Source organism: Phalangium opilio, unplaced genomic scaffold (assembly GCF_054372755.1).
Source record: "Phalangium opilio isolate 3A_F unplaced genomic scaffold, DU_Popi_V2 ptg000003l_1, whole genome shotgun sequence".
Lineage (NCBI taxonomy): Eukaryota > Metazoa > Arthropoda > Arachnida > Opiliones > Phalangiidae > Phalangium > Phalangium opilio.
Window position 1 is genome coordinate 3,957,641 of NW_028324145.1, and position 15,639 is coordinate 3,973,279.

General features: G+C 39.3%; 1 protein-coding gene, 1 long non-coding RNA gene and 1 other non-coding gene across 4 annotated transcripts in view; 2 read left to right on the forward strand and 1 right to left on the reverse strand.

The window, feature by feature from the left end:
* LOC149717172 (uncharacterized) overlaps window positions 1–15,639 on the forward strand; it is a 123,665-nt gene that overhangs the window by 73,518 nt on the left and 34,508 nt on the right. The gene's annotated exons all lie outside the window — the stretch shown is intronic.
* Window positions 1,955–6,957, reverse strand: LOC149717175 (uncharacterized). Of its 2 annotated transcripts, none has more exons than XR_016365985.1 (3): window positions 2,829–6,957; window positions 2,398–2,672; window positions 1,955–2,316 (listed from the first exon to the last, which is right to left on the reverse strand). It is a non-coding gene; the product is annotated as an uncharacterized LOC149717175 (long non-coding RNA). The 2 variants fall into 2 exon arrangements; XR_016365986.1 differs by having other exon boundaries at window positions 1,955–2,330.
* Window positions 13,213–13,352, forward strand: LOC149717176 (U4 spliceosomal RNA). Its single transcript, XR_016368487.1, has one exon. It is a non-coding gene; the product is annotated as a U4 spliceosomal RNA (small nuclear RNA).

Genomic DNA, 15,639 nt, shown 5'->3' on the forward strand with positions numbered 1-15,639 from the left:
CTCTAAATTTAAAAGATGATCTGAAAATTTCACAGTTTTTAAATCTCACAGTAACGGTGTTCGGGAACCAATGTAGGAATAATATAGACTAGTGGTGGTAGAGAGGTGTAGACTGTGTATCCCTCCCTCTGGGCGCGCTCTTGTATGATGGGATACTGTGCGATCCCAGTAGGGGGATGACACTGAGCTAAGAGATAGAAGGGTATGACATTTGCATACGTAGTACTGCCATTACTCTATATAAGAAAAAAATATAATTTGTCACGCCACCTACTAACAATAACGTGATCTGCAAGATAATTTCGGGTTTAAAATTCGCCGGAAATTTGAACTACGGGAAACTTTATTTATAATAAAATGCATCAGGTCACACAAAAAAATGGGGGGGGGGGGGAATGGAGTCCAGCCGTAAGGGTATGGAACAATACTTTTCCAGCTCTGAAGTGCGCAAAACGAAAAACATTATTGGTGTAAATCATTTTTATCCCCAAAGGAATAACAAAGTTTAATATATTGTTGTCCCATTAAAATAGACTAGTAAGTTTTACATTAATACTCATTATACGAAGTTTACACACAACATCATAATCTTACTCTATTTTTATTAATTAGGGGTGAAATATGTCGTATGGCAAGCGCGCTACGTTAATCCTTCATCTCATTCGTGCGTAAATCGATCGAGTATTGACGACCTATTTTAAAGTCATAATGACGTCAGTAAGAAGTGGGAGTTGGCGCCACACCCCGGGGTTGGGTATTAGACCACTTGACCAATTTGTTGAATTCGCTATCTAAGCTTAGCTCGGGCAAAAAAAGGGTCGCGTAGTGAAATCGAATCGAATGAGGTCGACCGAGCCACCGAGCTCCAATGATTCTATTAATACATCTCCCTGCCCGGAAATTTTTTTTCTTAGCCATAAATTTCTTTGCACGAATGCTTGAACGGAAAAACTTTGGCCTTTCAATTTACACGACTTCCGGTTAATTCCTTTGGTGTGACGCGAACCGCGGATGGAATTAATAGTAACTAGACTACTTTGCGCGCGTGGGTCAGCTGTTTTATAAACGGGAGTGTGTAAAAAAGCCGGTGATTGTTAGTATCTCTCGTAGTATAGCCATAGCACTGCCAATTTCGCAACTGCGAGGAAGCGTTTGAATGAAAAAGAATGGCAAGATGAGCGCAAATCCACTATAACCTAACCCAATGGTTGTTGGTTTTCAGTGATATCCCAGAATGGTTTTCAACTGTGCACTTAAAATAACGCAGATATCAAGTAATTTCAAAATTATCTCTCATTACAACACTGTTTTCAATGAAAGTCATTTTGGTAACGCCGTTTTAATCGGAAGTATGGCGTACTCCTGTAGGCCAAGTTTCTGGGCGACAAAGTTTGAGGGAATACGACATATGTCCGATATCGTTGATCCTATCCTGCCCAGTGTCCGTCGGAGGTAACTTGACCCCAACAACCCTTTCGTCACCTCGCAAGTAAACCTCATTTCGTTCCCTAATTAGTCACGTCATGAAATCTGTCTAATCGCATCCGCAGACCTTCTAAGGGACCCAATAGGGACTTGGCAATTCGAGCATAGCTCCACCCCTATCGCCATTATGGTGTTTTTTTTTTAAAGAGTAAAAGCTATTTAAGCCCCTCCTCCTGATATGTTTTTTACCACTAGTGGAAGCTAGCGTGACGTTGCATGACGTAGTATTACCAAGTCCCTATTGCATCGAAACCAAAAAATAGAAAGTAAGTTATCTAAAAAGCTCTATCGTATCTACTTCCCACTACACTCGCTAAAGAAATTTATGAGTAATAATTTTCACTAATGAAGGAGTTATACTATCTCACAGCTTAATATGCCTTAGCTAAAATAAACGGAGTTAGTTTTGTGCTAAAGTAAACAAAAATTTCGTCGATATTTTCACTTAGATCGGAGTGGGCGTAACACTGACACCGCATTCGGCGCATTGACCGCAAGGTATTTTTGGTGTCCCTTTCTTTGACCAAAGGATATCCCAACAAGCCAACCAGAACGATTACCCAACTACTTCGGAATTCGAAACTCAACTTTTAATTTCTCTGAGATGCGGTGGTCGTTCCCTGCCATCTTTCGTGCGGTTTTTTGAGCCTCCCCCTTTCAGTTTTTGGGGTGATGAGTGTCGCGCTTCTTTATTGCTCCTCGAGCGAAGCGGAGCAGAGAGAAGAATCGAGCCAGATCCACTCTGTCACCATCTCCTCATCATTTGATATCGCCTTCCTGTTTTGTGCGCCTAGCTGATTCCCTCAGTGACTCAGTCCCGCTTCTAGAGTCCTAGTTTTATATTTCTTTTTATATTGTGGTATTTTCGTATCATAAATGATGGTTGGGATGCCAAGGGTCGGACCTAAATACCTTTTTGATAGTTTTGGAATTTCATAAAATATAAAAAAGCAAAATAGGGAAGCGTTTCATAGATCAGGAATTCGTAACTTCCGTATTAAGGTATGTTTGAGCCTTCATTGAAGGAATTCATCGTTTTTCTGTAAGCATTTTTGAGAGGTGCTAAAAATGATGACTTGAAGCCACACCCTCGTATCTCTCACTTCGGTTTAGGCGACTATATTGGAAATCGTTAGCTTTGACAATTCCGTCTATGGCGTATTTCATTTACTTGCTCGTGATTTGGTCTATTAGGTCATAAAATCTGTCAGAGAGGGTCAAGATCGTTCACTGAGACTGCTCAGGAGCTCGAAGCAGCTCAGGATCGTGGCTACTGGCGAGAGAGCCGAATCGTAGCCAAGCCGAGCTGACAGAGATCGAGTCAGTATAGCTCGTGAGCTTACTTTGTGGTCTATCATATATCCAATCCGTTGCTAATCGAAATTCCGGAATAGGCTTACGACTTCTTCTTGAGACCTACACACGAGTGTTAATTTGTAATCCAAGCCAGCTCGGCTCGATTTTGTTTTCTGGGCCAAGCCTATCTCGAGTGCAGCCAATACCCAAGCTCCTACCATCTATCATAATTCCTCCGAATCTTTGACTACATCGCGGATATACAGTATACAGGAGTAGACACTTACCATTTACCAATGCATAAGGGGATATGGTATCGCCAAATCTTTACTATTAATTTCCGGTTTTTTTCCTAATGGCTGATTGTATTATAAACAAGACCATAAGTTTATAAGATATGTTTCATAAGTATGTCACTACCTATACTTCGTAATGCTAGAGGCTTAATGAGAGCTAGTTCAAGAACGACGCGAGAATTGACTACACTCGGTTTTGCAGTCCATCCTCCTATTTAGGCTATACTAAGCCTTTGACATCGCCTGACCAGGCGTCGCTTTACGAGAATCTATAACGTTTCGCTACGTCACTTCATGACAAGGTCTTATTAACGAGTTACACACTTATAGAACATATCTTATACACTTATGACAAGACATATCATTGTTGGTTGAAAAATGTCGTCTGCTTTACTTTATATCCTCTAAGGAGGTGGGGAGTTATTTTAGCAGGGAGAAATGATGTAAGATGGAGTGGGAATGATTATGCGACACTGAAACTCCCAGTGTACCTGTAACCTTGCGCACGCCCCTACCCTTCGGTGGCGATTGTTAAGTTCTGCCGGGTATCGCCATTGTATTTGTATGAGAACTAGCTTCTATTTTTAAGACAGAGGAGGCGTCCTTTACGAATACGTACCATACGACTGAGGATGCTGGGAGGACATCGGTGCCGTTTCGTAGGTGGGGGTACAGAGACAACGTTATAGGTATGTGGATTTCCCCCTCCGTTCCAAGCTAACCATGTGTGCCGGAAGTAGTTCCTTTATTATATATCCTCTATGGCTACACCGATGGAAAAGTGTGTTGATTATTTTCTGTCCTCCAAAGAGATGGGTTGCCTACTACGCAATTTCACACAAGTGGTCAGTGGATCGGTTTATTTCATCTCCAGAGATAAATCCTTCTTGACGTTACGGGTGAGCCTACCTTTACTTACGCACTCTGCAAAGCAAAGGGAATTAAGAACGCTTAAAAGGGTAAAGGCCAAATAAGCTATTCGTCAATAGAAGCCCCGGCGTAACATATAGAAGGGTTACTTTTACCCTTTATGAGCGACAAATGATTTATAGCACCATCTGTCGCTTGAGCGTGGAATTACTTTTTCTAACCCTTACTTTTTTTCTTTCAATCTCATTCCCGCTCTTGGCGACTGTATTTCCCGCGATACTATAGTAATAAACGCCCTAAGTCGTTCGATCACGTGCAATTAATGAAAGAAATACGGGGGTAGGGGAGATGAATAGATATCCAGAAGTCAATTAGGCAGACCATCGAAAGAGTACCGTCATTATATGATCCATAATGGTGGCCAATGGAAGAGCTACGTTTCTGTTCCGCTATTGGTTGCTTCATACCCTCATAAAATTCAGTTTGATGATGTCAATAAAGTGATTTAATAAAAGTTCCTACCATATCTCTTAGGATCATCATGACACAATGTGAATTTTCTATATTACCTCTAAATCGAATTTTAACTTGTAGAATAAAGTTTCAGGAAACATAACATTATACCTTAAAATAAGGGCCCTTTTTTATTCTAAAAATTAAGGGAAATATTAAAAAATAGATGATCTCTTATTTTAAAAGTAATTATCATTTAATTGGTCTTATAACGCTGACTAATACTGCCTCGCCATGTCGTCTGCTAGCCAGAACCCTTACCGAATTGGTTCAACCAATCCCGTAGGGGTAAGGAGTTCTGGTTAGCAGACGCCTCTAAACATAGCGTTTTTTAAACAAATTAAATGCTAATTATTTTGTAATAAGAGCTCATTTATTTATTATTTATTATTTATTATTTTCCCTTTTATATTTAAAAAATCCCTCTTTTAAGGTATAATGTGTAGAACCGGAATCTTTTCCGTTAAAAAAGTTAAACCTGGTTCTAAAGTTTTTAATTAACGTCCTTAGAAGTTGGGATCCGAAAAAATAGTAACACTTCTTTGAGGATGGTATTTAAGAAACTGCGAGGACGACAGAAACTTTAAACGGGGTATTTTTATCGGTCTATTGATCTACACGGTACAAGCCCGCGAGCTCTTCTCTATTAACGGAAGAAACGCGTATGTTACCGTCTTCTCTGACTTTATTAAGGGCGTGACGTCATTAGTTCTAAGCCTAAGCCTCGACTCCCGATCGAGAGTGACCCTTAAGTCTTTAGTCATAAAACTTGGTTATTGCCTATTTGCATGAGAAGCCCTGTTACATCATTATTTTTATCGAGTTGGTAACTCCTAAATAACATATGCGCGATCATTAGGCCTTTGGGGTTCAACAATTAAATTGCGGAATATCTAATCTGCTGTTAGCTTTGTTCCTAAAGTGAAGATGAAATAATTTTCAAAAACTATTCGTAATTACAAAAGGAGATGATCTAAAAGGACATAGCTTTCCAGCCTTTAGAAATGGATAAGAGGCTCTCAAAACAAACTCAGAGTATTTCCGTGCCAGAAAAATATAATTCCGTCGGCTTTCTTTAAAAACGTTTGCACTCCACACGATACACCGTTGCCATAAAAAACGCAAACACCGTGCACTTGGATGAACCCTCCATGCTTGAACTTACTCGGATAAAAAAATTAACCCCGCCTGTTTTACTTCACTCTCCACCGCTGTGGAGCGCTGATTCAAAAGCTCGTTCTCGATCGTGGCCGATATTTTAGAAATTTTATCTCTCCATTCACGCGAGCTCCATTGGGAACTTTAAAAAGCTTAACGTCAGAACTTTCAGACACAGAGGCTACGGCAAAAAATCTTACATAGGAACTTGATGTAACATTATTCTACTTGTGGTAATTACAAAAATGAAATACGCTTTTATAACCATATAATGCGTAAGTCTGGGTCTGCCGTAGGACTTTATTATGTGTGACAAAATTACTGTAAGACTGTTTTGGCATCCTTTTTTAAACGTTTCTACACGGATAAAGGATGTGCGTGGAAACTATTCGACCCTCTGTAGGATGCGCAACTCCCTATACTGAAAAGTAGGCTAGTCGATACTAGCGCCGCCTGGCTACGAGTGCTGGAAATCCTTGCGTGAAAAATAAGTACGGGACTTAAAAAAACCACAGCAGACGACGTGGAGGAAAAAAATCTAGGGTAGACCATGCTTAGGTACAGTACTTTTTATTTTTTTACGCAAGGCTTTCCAGAGCGGTGCTAGTATCCACTAGTAAAATTTTTAGGAAGGGGAGTTGCACATCCTATAGAGCGTCAAATACTCTTCACTAGCATCTTTTACTCCATGGTCTCTATTCCAAAACCGGAAGAAAACAGATTTACTTCCTGGGTTGAGTTGGGTTACGGGATCAGAATTTAGCAAACTGTTAATTTGTCCGGTAAATTCGTCACCAGTAGACTCTGCTTTTTAGGAAATTTACCCTAACGAGATGGCCATCTACCCATTGAGAAATGGATATATGCTCGTAGCAAATACGCTTTCGACCCATACTTATTTAGAGTATTATAGGCTTATAATGATATGTAGTTGTGCGTATAAAAATGTGACACTCAATTATTATTTTTAATTCATTTACCTGGATTTGTTCAAAGCGTAAGTGACTCTTCTACCTTTGCTTCCCCGGCCGTACATCATCAGAGAAACCCAACCCAATCCGATGTCAACTCCTCAAATAAATTTAACACTTTTTGTTACTGACTACCTGTACGCAATTCGTGTACCAAAGCCATTCACTCTTCTTCGAAATTGCTCTTTTTATAAAACGAGAAGTCCTCAAAAAGAAAAAAGTGTGCAAAAGCGACTGCAAAATGGTATCTGCTCTTACTTCAGACCACCTAACCACGGACAGGCAACTGAATAGGGAGCTAGGTTTGCTTAGAGGAACGCCTGACAGTAGCGCTGTGTCGCAAGTTTATCACCAAACCCTTTAGTAAAATAGTGGTAAACGAGTGAGGGCGCGTGCTACACATTGCCATTTGTTAACGCGGGTTTAACATTTCTTTGCTGGTCCATGGTTAGGTGGTCTTTGCTCTTAAAGACATTTACCATTTACCAACAATGGTGTCTGCACTAATAGACATTTACCAAATGTTGCAAAAACGGTTAAAATATTGGGTAGGGATTAATAATTTCCACGTCTCAATAAGCCTCGCCAAAAGCAACACCGTCACTTGTTAAATACACCGTTCTTGGCTATCATATAAATGTATAATTTCGCATTCTAGTAGATCTTCGTATCCATATCCACAAGCCACTAGAAGTGAAGGTTCACCTTGGGCACCCAAGTGGGAAAATAAGTCCGTTAGTGGAACACTCCACTATGATAGAAGTTTTATCTAACACGTTCACGTAAATGATAGATTCTGGTCAGTGGACTTTAAAGATACGTGTATAAACAACCGAGCTCGCTTCACTTGAAAATCGATATCTCTACATACAGTCGCGGAATTACGACTTCGAATAAAAATATATAATAGGTCCTCTATATTCTGGTCATGTTTCATCCTTCAGCCAAATATGCTTAATCTTCGAAGTTATTGCGTTCAATTGTAAGTAATATTTAGGCTTAAATACACTGGAAGTAACTTTATAGACCATTTCGAAAATTGCAGACTTAAGCCGCGTTTACACGAGACACTTTGGAACCGTTTGGAAAGGCCTAACCCTTTTGAAAAGTAATATTTGCATTTTCTCATGAAGATCTCTGCTGACAGCGTAATATCAAAAGTCCATAGAGCTTCGTAGAAAAAGTGGGTATCTTGTGTATTTAGGCCGCTCATGATATTTACAGTGCCCCAAAAATTCCCTCTCCAAACGCGGAGACAAAAGATACGGCAACACGCTCATCTTTTTCACAGGAACAAGAAAAAATTAATATTCTTGCACCTTCATAAAATAGTTCCCTGGATTTGGTGAAAGCCAATGATTTCTATGGACTTTTGGTAATATCAGAAGTATATAATACTTCTCTTCGAGAGAATTGTACAACAAAGCGGGGTAAGTGTAACGTCACTCTTCCCAACATCGGATCATTTAGAGAAAGGTTACTAAACCGTATTACATACACGATAAATAGTTCCCCCATCATAACTTTATCAGCGTTTAAATATTTGTGCATTTTTGTCCCATGTAAGGACGAGGTTTGTGGGATGATTGCTGGGGATTTAGTGCCAAACAACTATAGAATTCACCTTGCGGTGCGATGCCTATTTGTAGTTTGATGAGCGGGAAAGCAAACTAAAAGGGTGAGCCTCTGAAGAATGACGTTACAGACTAAAGCATTAAGAGGTTACAGAGTGTCATTCTTCTCCTATTATCCCCTTCTGGAAATATTCCTTTTTGTACTTTCCAAAACGGTTTCAGAGTGACTCGTGTAAACGTGGCTAGATAAACCAGGGTCATCGTTAGAGGCAGTGTGAGTTGGCTAGACACCCGCGTGTAGTGAACTCGGGCTCCGTCTGGCGTTGCATCTTGGTGCGAGGGAGTATACCCCAATGGCGTCCTTGGGTAATTTCGAAATGGTCTATTACGAGAAAGTTAGGTTGGACTGACTGACAATTCCTTCGAATTGTTATTTTGATTGAATCCAAGAGCTTATGCCGAAATTTGTAGGTAATAAACCAATGTCACCCTTGCTTGTGTTGGAGTTGGGCTTCTTTACAAGCCAGATAGATGGCGATGTGTTTCTATTTGGTATCTTTCGTTGCTGGAGAAAAGTTAATCGAACAGTTTCATCGACGTCTGGTAGAGTGGAAAGGAAAAGTAGCGATAGAGTACCGACATCTCTCTGCCTTTATGGATGGTTAACTCAGTCCAAACTGGCGGACGTTGCTAGGAGATTCTGTACGTTTTCTGTAAGCTCTCCAACGAAAACCCCAAATTTGTCCCAAAATATTGGAAATGCAAATTATTTCTTAGCGATCTAGCGTCACTACGCCAACGTTTTATGCCTGGTTAGTGGTAACATTCCAAGGTGAACTTGATTATAGTTTCACAATCAAATTATAGATGGAATTAGAACTCAGATTCGGTTCATTTTCGAATTAAACCTAAAAAATAAATTATTAATACTTCACGATCTGCAATTCCTCATAAATTAAGAAGAAATGATGAAATGCATATATTTTTTAACTAGGGGCATAATTACTTAACCGTAATCAAAATAATTTTAACACTATTAATGATAACATAGGATGATAAGATATATGTTCCATAAGTTTGTCACCGGTTGCTGAAAGCTTGAAATGAAGTGACGTAGGTGAAACGTCATAGATTCTCGTAAAGCAACGCTCAAAGGGTTATAGTACAGACTAAATAGGAATAGATGGACTGTAAAACCGAGTGTCGTTCTCGAACTATCTCTCAGTACGTCCCTAGCATTACGAAGTATATGAAGTGTCATACTTATGGAACATACTTATAAACTTATGATGATAATAAAATAATTAATACTTAAAAAGGGATAGATTTAATTTTAGAAGTAGGAATGGAAAACGGTTAGTATTTACTTCAGTCCGACTCATAGCCCGGCATAGAGCCCCTCCCTCCAACACGTAACGAAAAGTTTAAATTATCTCATTGGCTCACTTAAACTACGTTTTGATGACGTTGCTGACGGGACGGCGAAAAATACGTAATAGTACGTACTTGGCAGTACTACGTCATGCAACGTCAGGCTACCTTCCACTAGTGCTAAAAAAACATACCAGGAGGAGGGGCTTATGTAGCTTTCATTCTGTTAAAAAACATACCATAATGGCGCTGGGGGCGGAGATAAGCCAAAATTGCCAAGTCCCTATTCCTTTTTACCTCTGTCGCTCGCTATGACCCGCCTCTTCTTTCATACCCCTCCGTCCCGAGGAAGGGGGTCCGGGACTTTGACGAGCGCCCTCATCACTCTGTTCTCCATTCCTACTTCTCAAATTAAATCTATCCCTGCTTAAACCCAGACTATATACTTCGTGTGAATGACCTGCCATCAGTTTTAATCTCTTAAATTTGCATTTTGTTATGTCATGGGTTTAAAATTATACGCAATTTTCTTTGTGTAACAATATTAAAGATCTTAAGAAAGAGGGGCAGTGTTTTTCCCAAGAGAGCTTTAGGCTTTTTTTTTCTGTTTCAACTTGGTTAATTCATAGTCAATATTTTTCTTGTTCACTTTCTGAAAAAGACAAATTCGGTATACAATATAAGCCACTCAACTAATTAATACTGCAGGGCCAAAAATAATCCGAAAGTAAACAGAAACTTCTTATAAGAAGTTAAGCTGTTTACCATAAGGAAAAAGTATTGGCAAGGCTTAAGGCTTACACTCATGTAGCTGGTTGACCTCTCGGTAAAAGTATTTGCTAACCAAAGTTCTTTCACTCAGCGCCTTTCTGGTAACGGGATTAGCCTAACGGTACCCATCATGCACCGCGTGATTGTAGAACCGGTGGTTCTTCCCCCCCCTTATTTCTTCAGTGTTTTCTACCACCATAAGTAAAATAATTTCTCGAGTAAGTTTAAATATTGTTGCAGTTGTTTTGGTTTTTAGAGTCATATCAGAAATGCATAAAGTTAATTGGCATAATTGTGTAGCCATTTTGCCAACGTTTCTAGGCGAATTTTGTGGGTAGAGTTAGACTAATCACTATGTATGGCGAATTTTCCCTTGCGGTGAACTTCGCAACGAATGAAATTACAGTTAGAAAGACGTCAGAATTATGACGCGTGATGGATAGTACTCAAGCCCCGCCCATAAAACCCGCATAGAAATTAACGTTGGAGATAAGGGCCACAATTACCTGCGTGTATTCCTGGTCATATCAATCCGCCATTGTTAAAAAAATTCCCTGATTCCGTATACGAAACTGAAACAGCTAAAGCGTGGCGCCACAAGCTTACCTATCGCACTACGATATGTAAGCTTAGTAACTTTCTACGAGTATGATTTAACATATGTTCCTACTTCTAAGGGTTTTATAACATAGTCGTGGCCATGGGAAACCCATTGGGCAAACATTTTTCGTCAAGCCTATTCCTTAAAGAGTGCGATTAGGATAGGATTTTAGTCAGGGACTTAAGCTAACACGTGTCCGAAAGACCCTCTAAGACCTCCCAGCTAAGACAAACAAAAAAAGGTGGCAGCAGGAACGACGACTCAGAAAGGCCTTCCCGCAATAAAGCGCCTTAATCCGGTCACTCGTATATGGAGTTTCTCCAAGTTCTATTAGAAGTCCATGACGGTGAAGTTTCCATTTCCTTTTTCGTGTAAGTCTTTCGGTTGTTTTCAATTTGATGGTATACGTTTGTCCATAATTTTATAAAAAAAAAATGTTCATTAAGTATGACAATACCTTAACTTTGTGCTAGAGACTTAGTTCCAGAACTACGCAACAATCTTCCTATTATTCTAAGCCTTTGACAGGGCCTCACCAGGCGTCGCTTTACGAGAATCTATGACGTCAAACCTACGTCACTTCATGACAAGCTCTCCGTAACCAGTGACAAACTTATGGAACATATCTTATGAACTTATGCTTTGTCTCTTTGGTGTTCATATCCCCTTGACTTAAGCTTTGATGGAGTGAGTCATTAAAGCGCACCAAACCAAAACATGGGGGGGGGTTAACGGTAATAGTTAGTATAGAGCATAGGTTAGCTGTGGCATAGGGGTTAGTCACCACCCCTCTATGCATTGTAAAGGGGCTCACCTGTAAACAAGCCACAGGCTTAGTGTGGAACTCCCTTCATAGATTATTATTATTATAGTTCTCCAGTACCTCGCTAGTCTATTAATGAAGCGTGAAAGACATTAAGTATTCATTTTATCCAAGTAACAATGATATTATCGTAGTTTTCTCTTCGCGTTATGGGCTTCTTTCTAAACTTAAACTACTTGTACTTTCTTTTGCACGAGGATCGGACCTAGCCAAGGCCTTATCCTATTTTTTCAATCTTTACCAGGCGCTTTTATACTGTCTTCTTTCCGACGCTAAGCGACGGCGCTGTTTTCTCTCAAATCGAATTAGGAAACGCCACCCGCGTAGAAGCTAGAGCATAAGCCTAAGACTTGGATAAGGTTAAGCTCTATTGGATTTGTAGATCGAAGGTGTATCCACTGCAGCACACGCTGATAATTCTCTGCAAGTTCCCAACTTGGCCGGTACTGTCATCAATGACAATTATCTCTCGAGGAGTCAGAGCTAACTAGACTTTGGCAGACCACTTATTAGGAACTTAGAGATGTTTTATTAGCATACGAATGTGCATTTCCAAGACTTCTAGGCTATTTTGGGAGAGGGGCTAATCACTCTCTGATTATTTGTACACCAATTGGTTATGCGTAATCATTTTATCCGGGTCAAAGGTAAGGTAAGGCTTTAAAAGATTACATCTTAGGGGAGAAAGTTGGATGGAGCGGTAGTTTCTATCTATAACGTAACGTTGCCTTTGTAGCCCCCATCAAAGGTCCTCCCAGCATCCTTGACGTGGCGGTAGGGTCATACCATTCAATCGCCCCTGTGTCTTAAAAATATAAACTAATCCTCAGTTTCCAAATATAGCGTTACCTGCTGGCCCATACCGAGTCGCGAGGTACTCTGGAATAGGCTCAATGCCGCGCAACATTACTACTCCATCATGCTCTTTTCTCCAGGAATACATGTAACCCCATTAATAAAATTAAAGATACAGCGTGTTTACACTGAGTGACTACTCCCTCGTTCTTGGGTAATTTAGTCGGAAGGGAAGGAGTCTTAACAATGGATTAATTGTTTTCCATTGGTTTCCGAAAGTGAAAATAAATTAAGTAATAGGAGGTCAGAAGTCTGGCTTAGGACTTCAGGACTTACTAAAACGCCACAGAGTCTAGACATTACTCATCCTTTTCGGTTTCTTTTTACTAAAAAGAAAGTTCAGAATTTAATTAAACCTTGAGTTTGGAAGTTCTTGTTGAACACTTTCCTAATGATTTTTCTATCACTTTCTAAGCATCTAAATATCGTTTGAATACTATAAATAAGTATATTAATATAAATGTTTTTCTACAATTTTGTGCATAATGTTTATTAAAACCAATTTATATAATTATTTGAAAGGATTTTCTTTTGGTGAATTTAGTACAAGAAATTATTTTAGGGTCTACTGCGATGTTGGAATGTCATCAAAATATTATAATTGTTTTGCTTGGATTAATGTAGGGTTATCGTTGCGCAGAGGCATTGTCATAACCAATGAAGTTTGAACTGAGGTGTGACTATTGCTTTTTGAAAACTTAACCCAATAACCCGCTGAGACGACGTGAAATACCGTCGGCTATAGCAATTTTTGTCAGGCCTCAAGGCCTCATTATTAATTCAAAATCAAAAACACTATATCTCGTTAAGCTAGTAATATATATTTGAGATGAGTTTAAGCCTGCTCAGTGCTCAGTCACAATTCCTTACCGAGTTAGACCAAACTGAGTGGTTGCATTGTATATCCTCTATGATGGTTCATATAAGAAACACCAAAGAGGGGAAGTGTGTGACGTGTGGTTGGTGTGTTCGAGCTTTGAAAATTTTCCTCTAAGCTTCCGGTATACGCACGCTACTTTCTCTGCCCTCTCATTGGTTGCAATTCGGTTCAAACGGATAGTACGAGAAAAATCAAAATTAATGAAAATAAAAGCGAGATCTCCCAAAATGCCTTGCCAAAGCTGCAAGCTTCATCTCCCTGTCTGTAAACCCTTTTTGGTAAAGGTTTTAGAAGTAGTTGGGTTGAGTTTCACGTGGTTAGTTCAAAGAATCCCTAACCCTAGTACGCTCTAATCTAGACTCGTCACAGTTAGCTTTGTGAATAACCCCTTCGTTTTATTGCATGTAATTATGTCAATAATAAACACAGGTTTCAAATTTCACGACACTGCCATATGTCGTGACGCAGCGTTTGGAAAATACGGCACTAAGGGTTAAATATATTGCAATGACGACATGTCACTTCTGACAAAACAATTAAAGAGGTTTCCGTTATCGCAAGAACCGGAAAATTGATTGTCTATAAAAAGAAAATCCGATTGCTCAAAAATTATTAGGATTGTTAGACAATGTCGCGCTTATACAACGTTGGCCAACTGACCTCTAGAAGTGTAGAAAAAAAAGCACGCTCACCAAACCCACACGAGACAAAGAAGTTCCAAGAAACGTCTGGTAACAATTAGGAAACCGGATAGAAGAGTTATCGATTGTTAAATGCGCCAAGGTTTAGCTGTAAACAAGAGATACCTTCCATTTTTTGTCCAGACTTCGCACAAAATAAAAATCCTTTTTTCTTGGAAAGCATTTTCGGTATCGATGGATTGCTATGGGGAAAAGGAAATCTAAAAGGGTTTCCCCATAGAATTTAAAGTGATTGTGATTTACAAAGACTTGCTTTGTTGCGGAAGTGACTTAAAATCGAGATACAGCTCGTTTAAACCAGAGGGAATTAGTAAATAATAGAGGAATTGAGAGCTGAAGGAATTTGTCATTATATTTTTCTCCAATGGTACCCGTCTGATTGGGCATTCTAGAGTTTAACTAGTATGAAGTAATAATTCAGAGATATCCTCTCACAGAGACAAATATACACTTTTCAAAAGGTTGGGTGGCAAGGACAGTCAAAATCGTGCAGGGTGGGTGGTACCAGTATCGTCTGCGGAAGACAAAACATCCGGTATATGGATCCAAAGACCTTAGATAGGGTTTCAACGTTACCAGTTAAGCCTAAAACAAAGTGCTTTCGTTTGAAGTCATATCTTTAAACGTCCAAGGTGGTCAAACACCAGACACTATTTTACCCCAGATGTTTGAAAAGGATCTATTAAGTGAGAAAACATCTACTTTTCTACTTGTTAATTCTCTTTGCTTAAAGAAATTTCAATCCATATCCGGTTTCTTTTCTATCCCTCCGCACCAATTCTTTGAGGTCACTAGCACTGAAAATTGAACTTACTTCTAACCGTACGATTAGGGAAACTTCTTATAAATTCAATTTCATTTATTACAAGATATTTTAACAGATTGTTTAACACATATTTAATTATTTTTTCAGGAGGTACATTTAAAGTCCTTGATACCAAAAATTCCTTTCATCTTACCTTGAATTTGAACATTTCAAGCGCCATTACTTTAAAAAGGAGTTGAGCAATGCGTCTTTCTCCTTCCTTAACACCATGAGACATTCATAGGAACTTCTTATTTTGAATTTCTTTCTTCTTTCTTTTTTTTGAGACAGCACTGCACTAGTACATTTTTTGTAGTACTATATCCGTATTCATTTTATTGAGATACATTTTTTTGGATGAAAGGGAGAGGGCGGCTGGAAATTTAGAGGGATGCGTTTTCTATCTAGCATAGCGTCTTCGGAAAGTTTCTTTCAAACTTACATTCCTTCACATTTTCGTCATTTTTAGTTCCGGTTTCCATGTCTTCTGAGTAAACTGTCATTTAGGTTTAAGTAGTAAGAGACTAAGTCTAAATTGAAACAATTTCAAAAAGGCCCTTTTCAAAAGTGTAGGCGGTGCTTGTTATAAGGTCAAGATGGGTCATCCGGTATGTGGATCCAAAGACCTTAAATTGAGCTCGTTAGAGTTCACCAAAGTCCTTTTGCTTG